The 14,499-nt window shown below is 39.9% G+C and overlaps 1 protein-coding gene across 1 annotated transcript in view; it reads right to left on the reverse strand.

Moving 5' to 3' along the window:
• RRN3 (RRN3 homolog, RNA polymerase I transcription factor) overlaps positions 1-14,499 on the reverse strand; it is a gene marked incomplete in the record, with an annotated part of 604,791 nt that overhangs the window by 346,768 nt on the left and 243,524 nt on the right.

Below are 14,499 nucleotides of genomic sequence, written 5' to 3' on the forward strand. Positions count from 1 at the left end.
GGGGCTCATCCTGGCAAGCAATGGGTGTGACATGAGTAAATCCTAGATTACTCTAATCAAAAATCACAGCTGGCCAAATTAAAGCCCACTACAAAAGCTGCTGTAAATCAGGGAATTCTGCAGCTTCTTCACAGCCTGATCAACAAGAATGGAATCTGAACAAATGACAGAGGGACCTACATCCCAAGGAGACAGAAAAGACTCTTCTGCCTAGCATGCCAAGGATAGACAACTTATCAGGTAAGTAAGGTAGAAAGGGTTTGTTCTTTGACACAACACTAAAATGGGGGGTTCACACAGAAGTGTGACCTTGGATGATTAAGAATGTCATTAGCCAGTGTTAGAAGCTTATACATGGAAAGTACCTTACTGGGAGCAAAATGAAGAAACTTCCATGCTGCACATACAGCATCTGTGAAAACATGCACTGAAGACTACTCAAGGTCCTTTTTTTTCTTTTCACTTACTGAACAAAATATTATGGGATTGGGGAGACTGAAGTAGTACAGAACAGTCTATTGTGGGCTAGGTGAAACGGATCTTCTGGTGAGAAACTGTAAAGAAACTGCCACACGTAACAGCTGCTTTGTCCAATGGGTTCATTATGCAGGAAATCTGTTTAAGCAACCTGCTCAAAGTCTTACAATAGGCAAAGAAAAACTTAATAGAATCAACAAGGATTACACAACGAAGGAAGCCGCAAGCTTATACCTTAACCATCTGTGTTAAACTACTAGACCAGTTATCCACCTTATTTCATTACCTTTGTGTATCACACAGAGGAAAGGACCTACACAATCCAAATTCTCTTCAAAGGGATTTGAGGGAGAATGAAACTGTCTACTACAACTAGATCCAGAAGGGGCAGTCTAAGCTCATCCACACAAAAACTGCTAAGCATGACACAGTGAGCAGCACGTGTTGGGCAACAGTGGAAGTTAATGCTAAAGGAAATGTATGGTGAAAACAGTACCAAAACATGAGAAGCCTGAACAGGGCTTGACAATGGCATCAGAGTTTGGTCCCCAAGAGTATGTTCTCATACCCACAATGATAAATCTTACCAAATGTTAAAGAATGCATGTTTATGCCTGGGCCATCTGCAGTACAAGAACACCCAAAGTAGTCAACTTAATTATAGCTAATAAATCATACATGACTTGGTGGTGGGTGGACTTGGGAGGAAGACTCATTTTTTTCAATGTAAATCAAATGTAAATCAACTGAACCTTGGCTGGAGGATTGCTCCATATGAACAGAACATGTACATTCAGGGTTTAGATGCCTGTTAAGTGGGCAGGCCATGCAGGCACCCTTGAGAAGCATTCCTCCAAAGTGGTTACTGGGAATGCACATCTTACTCTCCTCCTTTCTCCAACCAATTGGGGTGACTTTTGACCCCCTCACTAGTTGAGGGGTAAAGTATAGCTGTGTGGGCATACTGGCCATGACCATAAATGTTTCAGTAGGATCACACTGCTGCTGTACAACTTCCTACCCAAGGGAATTAGGCACAGATGGGCATCTGACCTGCTTAGCTTTCAGATGTCACCCGTGTGGTGGCAGTTGCCTAGCCCTGGTCTAAGATATTGGTTGATGTATAACTAAAAGAAAAGCAGCATGTGCGCCACTTGCATTTCCTTTTGGTTGAGCAGCCACTAGCAAGTTTGCCTGCCACAGTAGGCAAAAGGTTACCAAGGCCCAGTTTCTGGTCTGTAAAGTGACTGGAAACAACAATGGCTATTTTTCTTCTGTTTCTGGAGACTCTGGAGTCCTCAAAGTTGGTGGCCCCATTGGAAACAATGGCATACCAAACTTCAAGATTATTAAGTCTGTCTTGCCTTCTTCCACCCTCTATGATAGGATCATAGATGGTTACTAGGCTATCGACCCAGAGGTGATTTGAAGCCTAGCTGTTTCATCCTAATGTAACACCATAGATACTCCATTCAATACCTATTTATTTATGACTGCCCATGTCCAAAAAGGATTGTGGGCACTATCCCTGGTAAGAATTTACAGTGCCCCATCCACTAGTCCAGGTTCCTTCTAAACAGTGTCATGGAGGTACTCTGCTTCACATGAACCAGCAGCCTATTTCAAAGTTGCAGCAGTCACTGGGAGACAAATCTGTCTCTCCAGAACTCCCTATTCAAGCCGCAAGCGATATTTAGGGCTCTGAAATGGCTAGCTCTAGTCCTGTTTGATTTATGGATGTGCAACAAATTCATTAGGTTTGGGGCAAAGCTTGCTCTGTAAGCCAGGCATAAGTCTCCCCTAAGTCATCTATATTTATTTATTTATTTATATTTGTTGACCGGGAATGTCCAACTGGACGTAGGTCCATTTTCAGTGGAGTCCCGGGGAGAAAAGCTCCACAGTTAAAATAAACAGACAGCAGTTGCATTGGATTACATAGCGATTAACAATTTACATAGCAATTACTTACAACATATTAACAGATGAAGAACATAGTACATCAGTAGACAACTAGAATCTTTATCTGTGAAATACATAACAGACATTAACAAATGTTAAAATAAAAAGTTCCTGCTGTATAAGTACTAGGCTTATGAGCATCTGAGCTTGCTACAATCAAGGTAGTTAGTGGAGTGGAAAGAAAGGTAGTGGTTGGATGGGGTGGGTGATATTAGAGTGAGAGTTGCAAGGGCACAGCCAGCATGTTTTTCGGTGCGCTTTTAGTAAAGTTTTGAAGTGGGTGCATGATGGTACGGAGGTAATTGTGGGTGGGAGGGAGTTCCATAATTTGGCTATGGTGCAAGAGAATAGTGCTTCACCAGCAGAGTTATTGGCTTTAGTGAGCTGCAAGTGATTTTTGTTGCTGGATCTTAGTGGTCTGGTGGTGCGATAGGGATAGAGTAGATTCTGGAGGGATGGGACATTTAGTGGATGGTTTACTAGTTTGTGAGAGTTGATACCATTGAAGGAGGTGAGGGAGTTCAAGCCAGCCCAGTTCAGCAAGTGAGAGACATGGGTGATTACGGTAGGATGCCCCTGTGGCGAATTTGGCAATTTTGTTGTAGCATGTCTCTAGCTTGTTTAGATCGCATTGCCTTACGTTGGTATATATTGGAGAGGCATAAAGTAGGTGATACATATATATGATACAGAGTATAGGGACTTTAGCCGGTCTGGCATGTGTTGGGAGTCTTTCGATAAGAAACCTCATGGGTCTCTCAAATTGCTGCAGGTGCTTTGTACGGCACATGTTGAAAGGGGAGCTGTACTCAATTATGGCCCTGATTAATAACAAGTATAAATGGGTTATAACCTCCTTTGCTCTAGAGAAGATGCCTTTGCATTCCTTACTACAGTAGACACATGGTGGTCAAAGTTAAGGTCGCAGTCTACTTGTGATCCTAGATCTCTTACCACTTCTTAGGTACACAGGGTATTGTTGTTAATTTGTTAGTGTGAAGGAAGCTTGAGACCGTGACTAAAACCAGTCATTGGTCTGTGTAAGACCATCCTGAAGTATACAGACATCATTTGGGGATTCAATAATTGCACCCAGTTTGCTGTCATCCACAAATTTGGTCAGCCACAGTCCCTTACTACTGGTCTGAACTTCTGAGAAGTATATACCAAACAGTAGGGGACCCAGCACTGACCCTTGTGGCACCCCACTGGTGACAGGTCTGCTGGTTGATGTGGAGGCACCCACTATAATAATGTCTGAGGTCTGGTTTGTGAACCAGTTGGCAACCCATCTTACAATAAAGGGGTTTACATTCAGTTCGCTATGTTTATCGGTAATGCCTATGTGGGACTGTGTCAAGGCCTTTGAAAAGTTGAGATATGCTGTGTGCATACATTTTCCCTCATCCATGGCCCTGGTTACATTTCCAAAGAAATCCACCAGATCTAACACGCAGGATCTGCCCTTGATGAAGCCAAATGGGGTCGGATCCAGGGTTTGGAGGTTGCCTATGTCTTTATTTAGAAGGTCCGTGATGATATGTTCCATGGCTTTACAGATGAGGCTAGTCAGACTTATGGGTCTATAATTCCTTAGGCCTGCTGCTAAACCACCTTTGTGGAGGGGAATAACTGTTGCTGTTCTCCATTCTGCAGGAACAAAGCCTGTGGTTAGCCTGTCACTGACTAGGGTAATTAATGGTAATGTTAGTTCATGTTTTAGTTTGTTTAGAAGACAGCCTGGGATGCTGGCTGGTCCCATAGGGGCTGTGTTTTTTTGCCTTACACAAGGCTTTAATGACCTGCACTTCGGATATGTATGGAGGGGGGAAGTTGGGGGCAAGGTTTGTGATAAGTTTGGAGGGGATAAGGGAGTGAAATTTTGGCCAATCTGTCTGCTAGCAGGTCTGCTACCTCTGCGGGATCAGTGTGTGTGTGATACTGTTAGTCACTAGTTCGGCACATACTTGGGCTATGTACATAGCTGTAAAAAGGCGTTATGGTTATCCTTGGCTGAGATTGCTAATTTTTTCTCAGTTACCCTTAGAGGATCGGACTTGCTGTGTGTGTGTGGGGGGGGGGACTTGGGAGGAAGATTCATTTCTTCAATGTACATAAACTGAACCTTGGCTGGGGGACGGAGAATGTAAACTCTATAAAAATCTGGAATAAGGAAGTGGCAGCCCACAGTGCAGCAGTGGCCATACTCAAACATAGACAGTTATGGCAGTACACTCACACAACTGTGCTATGTTGATTATAGCAGTCATGCTGCAATATAACCATTCTTGGAAGAGTACTAAACCAGTGTTTGCTCCCACAGGGACAAGGAGTAACAAAAATCTGTGCAGGACAGCAGTGGCAAAGCCTGCCCTGCATCCTGACTAAAGATCCAGTCTGCAAAGGTATGCACTTTCATCCATGTGACTACCTCACAAACACCCAGTTGATGCAGTTGTAAAGAAGGTTGCGATGGTAGCAACTGCCATGGTAGAATGAGCTCGGACAGTCCCCTTCTATACGCTTTCCACTCGATTCATGGAAAAAAAAAGGTGGTGCAGCTTGCTTGCCACAATAGAGTACACACAGAAAAAAAGTGTCGGCTTTGTTTGCACACCATGAAGGAGTGAAATAACTGCTCAAACTGTATGAAGTTTTTAACTTTTCTAATTAATATCCAAGATGTCTGTCACACATGCATCTACACACAAACTTAATGGAGCTTTTTTTTTTTCCCCTCTAGCAAACATATCCGTCCAGAAATGCAAGTGTTTCAAACCCATCAATCCTCAAAATCATCCACAGGAGCTCTCTCTCTGACGGCAAGAAAGTCCAGAATGGCTTGGAGTCCAACCAGACTTTTAGTCAGCTCAAGCTGACTGAGTGGGTGGAAGGTAACCCAAAGCTTTGAATGTTGTCTGGCTATTACATCCTTAGCAGTATATAATCCATACAGATTAGTCTACTGCAGCACCGATCATAAGAATACACCCTGGTTTGAATCGAATACTAAAACATTATCACTTGGTATTGCCAAAGCCACTTCCTGATCTCATTTTAATGACTTGATTCTCAGCATTTAAATCAATAAAAATGTGAACCCTCTTCTTTCTTCATTAACACTTACTCATGCCACTCATCCTCTTAGCACAAGAAATCATCACCTACATTTATAGACAAACAAGCAATCAAACAATTAAGCAATAAATTCATCAATCGATTAAACTTATTTTAACCACTGATGAGTTTCTTAAGGAACATAATATGAAAACATAAATCTGGACAAAGCCAAAACAATTATGTGGAGGGACATGGACAGACTTTAAATATGGCTGTTATAAACTCAGAAAATTGCTAGAACATAGTTTGCATTAGTATGCATTTTCTGAAAGATATGAAGTCTAAAACTCAAATATATGCCATTATTTGTACAGTTTGTCAATCCTCAGTAATTTGCCAGAAAATCAGAGATTTTATGAGGAATAGACCAAAAATAAGAGACAAAAATCTGCACATTCAGTGAGCATCTGGAGAGTTGAAAGGTATGCGTTTACTACATGAATCACCATTTTCTTGGCTCTAACTACTTACTGAAACCTAAAGTGTCCTTTTACTTTAGTTCTTGTTCTGCATCAGACCTGAGAATTACTTCCCTTTGACATACATCAGTGGCATACCATGCGATATTCTTCTGGCAAATGCCATAAGCGTGTAAATATACAACACAGTCAAGCAGGATACCACTGCTATGGCTCTGTATAACATACAATATATCTGTGACTGTGTGATTAACTCAGTACATGTACAGACTTTACTTTTAAAATGTGAATTTACGAAACCTGGCTTCACAAAAGTGAAATACAAATTCTTAAAAGAATTGGTTTCTTTAACTGCAACAGTTTAGAAAAAGGTTTTTGTACTTTTACTGCTATATTACCATGTCAGCACTTTTTGACCCAACTGTGCCAACCGATGGTTAGAGTATGTCCATGTGCCTGCTTTAAACTCCCATTCCATCCATTAATTATCAGCACTCTGACAACAGACAGACCTGCATTCTTGTTTTAAAGCTTTTGATGCATTCGCAGGCTTCACTATATCAACTATTTCACTTCAGTAGTACCAAGGAAAGCTCAGTTTTATGTTCCGCAAGTAAATTAATTTTCAATACATCGGTTCCACTTTGCTAAAAAAAGACTTTTTTGAAGATGTCAAAGTGTTTCCTCTCGTAATTATAGCCACAGCTTCTAAATGAAGCACGGATTAAAGTTGTACACGTGCATCTCGTCTCCATTCGCAGTACTATCTTGTTAAAGTTGTACACGTGCATCTCGTCTCCATTCGCAGTACTATCTTGTTAAAGTTGTACACGTGCATCTCGTCTCCATTCGCAGTACTATCTTGGTTCTCTTTTTTCACATTCTTTACTGCTGTAACACATTCTCGTTTTACTTTTCATTTTCGTCATTTACTTTACTCACTTTTTACCTTGTACACAACTCTTCCATCAAGTTAATTTTTCACTGTGCATCACAGGAAGTACAAGGTTATTCTACCAGTGGCTCTGTGTGCCTGCCAATAACCACTCTCTGACTCTATCAAGCTTTTCAAAGAGGGCAAGGCCTGTAAGACCCAGAACAAACTTTAGGGCACCCTCACCCATCCATTTGTCTACAAGTAATCTCACTTGCACACCCTCTGGTAAAGCCTGAATTTTAAGCCATGCATACTTATAATCAGTGTCTGCAGCTGTACCCTTGCTATAGCACAAAGGACAGGATTCAACATTGCTTTATTACGCATTGTCTGAGTACACCTTGTAAGTCTTTATTTTATGCCCTTACCGCAAACAGCCAAAGCCATGCCTTTCATATGCACAAGGATGTACCCTCAATACTTTATTTGAACTTGGTAAGTAAGGTAGAGAGCACAGACCTCAGTGGATCACTTTCAGATCCAGCCTAGCAAACTGCACTCAGTATTAAGCAGAAAGTAACAAAGAATTCAAAATTTAATTGATAATTTCAAGCCACCGCCATAACTGATACAACTGAAATGCAATATTTTACACAGTTTAAAATTAGTGTAGTAAATGTGTGGTAATCCATAAGATTTTACCCTTATTTTTGGAAATAAATCCTATATCCAAAATGCCAACAGAATACTTTGTCTGCATTGTGTAAAATTTTAATAGTGGTCAAAGTCTTTGGTACTTCTGATGTGAAGTAAATGGGTAATGGAGATCAGGAGTCTACAGGATAAAAACAAGAGTCCTAGAAGGCAGAGAAAGAAGGCAATAATGCCACGTTGGGTAGCTGAACATTTGTAAAAACAAATTTTTGAATGTCAGGGTAAATGGATGTAGAACCTATAGGATTTTTATAAAAAGGCTTTACTGGCTGATTATGTAAAAAGTATTTGTTCTTGGTTGCATCAAGCATATGATGGTTCTGGGCAGATGAGAAATTAAGGTCAGATGAAACTTTCTCAGAAGTAGTAAGATGCCCACAACACAGGGGCAAGAATGGAAAAACTATGGTTGCTACAGTGGAGTTTGTTATAGGGTGTACATAGAGGAGTAGCGTTAGAAGGAATGGATCATGCATTTCCAAGGGAAAATCTGCCATCAGGAGTAAAAAGGATATCTAATTTAACTAACGTTAAGAGAAAGGAGCTGAAAAAGACCTTACCCTCTGTTGAAATGGGACCTATTTTCCTTCAAACAGAAGTTAAACAATGGTGTTCTTGAATGTGGGCCAATGTGATGAAACAGTATAGCCTACTGGAGGTAATCTGTAGGGAGGTATAATTTTATTTTGAGACAGCTGCTCCTAGAGGTAGGTCGTACTCAAGCTGTAATGAAGTTGACAGCCAGTTGATGTTTTTGAAGGCTAGGGTTGCAGAAGCTTAGTTACTGGTAGCTATCTAAACTCTGCTCCTACTATACTTCTGGAGTGCATTGGGCCATGTAGTACTGTATCAGCCCCCAGCAGAACCCATGAATACTACTACTACCATATCAGGCAGTGGGTATATATGAAAGCAAGTAAAAGAATCTTCAACCCAGCAAAATTTTAGCAGGCTTCTTGAAAGATTCTCAATCCATTTGTAACAAAAATGGAATACTGGAGGTTCTGTTGTGGGCTTTGATTCTCAAGCTTAGAGGTGTTCAATTACCACTTTCTGGAAAGCTAGGCACTTCTTTAAACCCCCACTTAAATACCCCCTCATTAAATTCAGTACCTCATCAAATGAGATATCTTCTAGGATGGCCAATGACATCATCTCATCATTTGCATAATCAAATGAGATCTTCTAGGATGGCCAATGACATATCATCATTTGCATAATCAAATGAGATCTTCTAGGATGCCGGATGGCATCATCTTATCATTTGCACTGCAACCAGGTTATATCACAGCATGACGGAAGCAGTCCCCAAAGTAAGGAGAAACAGGAAGATCAGTAGACATCTGAAGAAGAAATACGGACATGAGAAAGAAAAAGCTTTAATATGCTGTAATATTTATGCAAAGGAGAAAGCAAAACTAATCAATACAAAAAGAGCAGCACTAAAGATATTTGAAGAGAAATAAAGGCAAAGGAATCCGGACATGGAAAACTTTACAAAGTAAAAATCAGAAGACAAAGAGTAAAAGTAGAAAAGAAGATTAGTAATGGAGAAGTTAGAGAAACAGAAACTGAGGTTATGAAGTACCTCCGAAGTGAAGGATTCAGTGTAGGAAATGTAATTCAGAAAGCACAGCAACAGGATAGAGCAATAGACATCCAAATTAAAAGAAAACCAGTGGAATGGGAAGCAATAGGTCAGTTGGCATATGAAGATATTTTGGGAGTCTTTCACAGGAAACCAGTATAAATGTTCAATGAAGCTGGACAACAAGGGAAGAAATAGGAAACTGTAGCAACTCTGACACATATAATGTTGAGGAGCGATAAGTCAGTGTGTTCCCAGATGACAGAGCAATGGATGACACAGGGTGAAACTGAAGACTATGTGCCACAGGAAGATGCTATAGAACTTTCTATAGAATGCCTACAGGAAATAGAAAACAAAAAAATTGCCCTCAGTTTAGAAGAAAATTAGCTAAGAGAAGAGTTGCTTGATTTAATAGAGATAGACATATTAAGATCAATGAAAGAAATAGACGGCAGAATGTTAGTAAAACCCAAAAAGTTAGAAGTTTGATAAAACAAACAGTAATTAGGACTGTCCACAGAGATCCATGTGATATAACACAAGATACAATTCTACCGCAAGAACACAGGGTAGTAGGGAAAGAAAGGGGAGAAATCGATTACCATCACAGAAGTACTGAACAGAGAAAACTATAAAGCAATTAAGAGAAGTGTCACTGTTAAGAATACAGATGAGGGAACAGATCAACAAAAATACTCAAAGGCAGACGTGATAAAAGCGATGTGCAGTATTCTAATGGATCAGTATTTATCATGCACTACTGCAAACAACTAAAAATCTTAGCACATGCAGAAAAACTTAAAAGACACACAGATAAATAAAAAGGAAAAAGAACAAAATAAGCAATTTACTGATAAGCCGAAAAAGTTTTATAGAGAATTGGGAAACGAGGTAAAACTGAAAGACCACCAAAAAAGATGAAATAGATACATTTTGGAGAAGTATTTATGAAGATGCTGTGGAACATAAGCTGCTAAATGGATAGAAGCAAAGACGTTCAAAGGTACAGGATATGAACTAAAAGGATGTAACAGCCAGAGAGATTGAAACAAAGTTAAGTAAAGCCTCTAATTGTAAAGCCCCAGGCAGAGATGAAGTACCTAACTTCTGGTTAAAAGTATTAACATCTTTGCATGAAGATTTAGCCATGACTAAGAACTATTCATATGCATACCCAAACCGATACCAACCTGGCTAACAGGAAAAACAATGCTCCAACTTAAGAGTGAATCTGCAAGCTACCCTAAAAATTACAGTCCAATACCTTGCCTTCTGACGCCATATAAACTATACACTGGAATTGATGCCAATAGAGTTTATAGTCATTTAGAAGAAAACTTAATCATTGCAATAGAGCAAAAGGGCAATAAAAGAAAAGTCATATGGAACAAAGGATCATTTGTTGCTAAATAAAGTCATATCGGAGAACTGTAAAACGCGGAAGAATCCAAGTGTGGCATGCATTGACTACAAAAAGGCATATGACAGTATCCCACAATCATGGATAAAAGAATTGTTAAAATATTTAAGATTTCAAGAAATCTTGATGAGTGGATGGGAAATAGAAAATTCACCCCAGGGATCACTCTAGTGGCTCTACTCGACAGAGGCACTAGGAACTAAGGTTAGGTGGCATGATGCCAAGGTAATCCTATGGGCTAGGCTTGTAAAGGCTCCAGGGCCATTAGCCTAGTACACACCTATGAACCTATGTATAAGATTACCCTACATCGATAAACTACTTTACAGCAATCATGAAACAGTGGCAAACCTCTTTGCAGTTAAGCCACAATAAAGGACAAATTACTGTTCCAGGGATAAAAATCCAAAGGGAGATATTTCAGGGTGACTTTCTCACCACTGCTCTTCTGCCTTGCCCTTAATGCATTAACCTGTCTGCTTAACTGATTAGGTCATGGCTATAATTTGGCTCCCAGAAAGCCACAAAAAAGTGTAAAGACTTTATCTTCTCTTTGTTGATGATTTAAAACTGTGTAGCTCATCAAATGAGGAACTGAAAGCACAACTGCAAGCAGTCAAAACTTTTTCAGATGATATAAGAATGTCATTTGGTCTTGACAAATGTGCAAACGGAACCTTTAAAGCAAGAAAGCTGCAGCACCAAGAAAACATCAGGTTTGGGACAAGAATGTGATATAAAAGAACTTAAGCGAGATGGATTGTATAAAATATTTGAGAATCTATGACGGACCAACAATAAAACATGAACAAATGTGAATAAAACTTGGTAAGGAATATTTTAAAAGACTTAAATTAATCCTGAAAACAGCGTTGACATCTATGAACAAAATTTAAGTTATAAACCAATTTGCTCTTCCTGTTCTAACTTGCATCTTTGGAGTGACTGACTGGCCCCAAAAGGTGTTGGATAGATTAGACAGGAAAATAAGAAGGATTATCAAATGGATTTATAAAAATCAGTGCACACCAAGATTACACATTCCCCGTTCCGAAGGAGGTATGGACCTCAATGAAATTGATTACATGTTTAGATCTGCAATCGTGGAACTGCATACACACCTGCTGACCTCTCAAGACCCAAAATGTAATAAAAGTTTTGAAACATGAGGAGAATAAATCTAAGATGACTTCCCTTCTTAGTCTCGCAGAAGCATACTGGCATCAAGTGAGAATGGAAATTGAACCAGAAGTAGACAAAAATCAGGTAGAAACTCAATGTGCCAAAATACAAAAGAAAGAATAGAAGGTGAAGGATAAGATGACAAGGCAAGAAATGTGGAAAATGCATAAATATTTTTTATTTTATTTATTTAACATTTGTTGACCGGGAAAGTCTGACTAGGTTCCACAGATCCTGTTTTCGGCGAAGGCCCGGGGAGAAATGCTCCAGAAGCATGTCTTTAGAATGTGGGAGGAAACCGGAGTACCCAGAGGAAACCCACTTGAACACAGGGAGAACATGCAAACTCCGCACAGAAGGCACCCCAGCCGAGAATCGAACCAGAGAACCTCTTGCTGTGAGGCGACAGCATTAACCGCTGCACCACTGCAATTATATAAATATAGCTGCAAGTATACAAAACTCCTGGAAGAACCTCACGTTGATCAGGATCGAGCACAGGAATAGTTAAGGAATGGTGAATTCAAACCAAAAGATGAAAGGTTAATATTGGTGGCCTAAGATAGTGGGTTAAGCACACATTGGTTTACAAAGTCCATTGAACATGTGGGAGAAACAGACAAATGTAGGTTTTGTAAAACAGAACTGGAGACAGTCACACACCTCGTTACTGGTTGTGACATACTAATGGCAGAAGAACTGTACACCAAAAGGCATAATGATGTGGCAAGACTGTTGCACTGGGGATTGTGTAAACATACAAAGCATCACAGAAAATGATAAAGTCTACTTCACATGGGATCACCCATTACCAAAAGACAGATGCGAGGAAAAATAGATGTAGCGGTCCATGAAAAGAAGGCAAAAGCAGCACTGATCATTGAAATTGCTACACTCAGTGAGTACAGTGTTTTGCATACAGAGAGGCACAAAGTCACACAATAACAGGATTTGCATGCAGAAACGAGAGCAATGTAGAACAAAGATACCAAGATAGTTCCAATAGTAGTAGGAGCAACGGGTCTTATAAAAAAGAATCTATAATTGTATTCAGATATGTTACTAATACATGTAACTCGGTACAAATTGCAGGAGTCATTACTGAGCACATTGCAGGTGCTGCGAAGAGCACTTCTGGCTGACATCAAAGACTGGAACAATACAAATTTCATGAACTTTACTCATACTTTAACTTAGGAATGGGGTCCATTTCCATCATAGTATTAGAAACTCAAAAGACTTGGAGAAATTAAAAAAGACTGCAACCAAGAAAACAGGACATCTGGGTTGCGTAATCCAAGTAGCTTTCATGCCTTATGCCAGGCAGCTACATACTTCAACAAACTTGCAGTAATTAAAAGTAGCAGAAGCTAATGAATGTATCCTGGATACCTGATCCTCAGGCACCGGTCCTCTCTCGCAAACTATAGGCAAATGCATACTGCTCATGAAGGGCCGACAACTTCAGAAAAGTTGAACATTCTACAGTGTCCTCTATCAAGAAAATGGGAGGAATATTCTGGCAGAGTAAACCACCAGACTGCACAGCCTGAAACTTCAAAGGCCAGAAATCCCTTTCACCTGGAAATTGACAACCTGGAATAAGGTTTCAATCTCTTCACCACAAGGTACAAACACTAAGCACAATTTCACTGCATGGCTCTTTTTTTATTTTTGAGGAAAGCCTCAAGATTTCTAGAGTTCTTAAAAAGCATTTCTCTTACTAATTGTCATAAAAATTCTAACAGGAAGAAACCCTGCAGGTAGAAGTCTTCAGGCAGAATTGGTCTTTTATGGCTGCACAAATTAAATTTTCTTTGGGATATCCTGGCTCTTTGGGAACAAGGCAATTAAAAACAATCACAAATATCAAATTAAACTCTGAAATCTCAACTAAGTAACTGAAAAAGGAAAGATTATCAAAAGGTTAATTATTGCTCTGGATGTTGTCTGGAAGGGCCCACCATATAGATGTATGAACAATCACTTCATGCAGTAAAAAAAACTAAGATGCTGTAAGCTTAACTTTTAGTCATGCATCAGCCAACATCGCAGGCTGTGGGAGGAGACTAGCTCCATACTGGGACTGCCCAAAAGCTGTGAAAGTCAGACAAAAAAAATGTTCAGCTGCACCTAAATCTTGTGTACTTGGGAGGGTGGCTTAATGGCTAAGGTGTTTGCCTTACAAACACAAAGTGCAGGGTTTGAGCCTCACAAGAGATAATTGGCTAGGCTTAAAATGGCTCACAAGGGCAGTTAGCTTAGTACTAAACTATTAACCTATGTATAATGAAATACAGTAAAAGGAACATCTCATGGCTCAAGAGGAATGAGAGGCCATTCTGACAGGAAGAAGTTCTGACTACTGTTTGGCAGCTATCCCACTTTATCCTGTCAGTACAGCAACAGCCAGGACCACACAAGCAACTTTTGTCAGTCCTTCTGTTGAACACCTTCCAAAATTGCTTCTTTAAAAGTGCACGTAGGCCTCTATTTTTTTTCTTTTCACATCGTGCACATTATCAAACTGGTATTATAATATTTATGGCAATGACTTATACAGGGCTTCTTACCCAGGTAAAACAGGCAGTTGCAGTGTGTGTCATGGCTAGTGATCTAATAAATACAGAACATTCTGAAGGAAGCTTTTATACATCAAATGCAAGGAATTTACAGTAATGGCCATTAGTGACCCCAAATATGTCATTGATAGAAAAAAACTGGAGAAAGCAGTGAC

This window comes from Protopterus annectens, chromosome 12.part0, assembly GCF_019279795.1.
Source record: "Protopterus annectens isolate FY-2018-M chromosome 12.part0, PAN1.0, whole genome shotgun sequence".
NCBI lineage: Eukaryota > Metazoa > Chordata > Ceratodontiformes > Protopteridae > Protopterus > Protopterus annectens.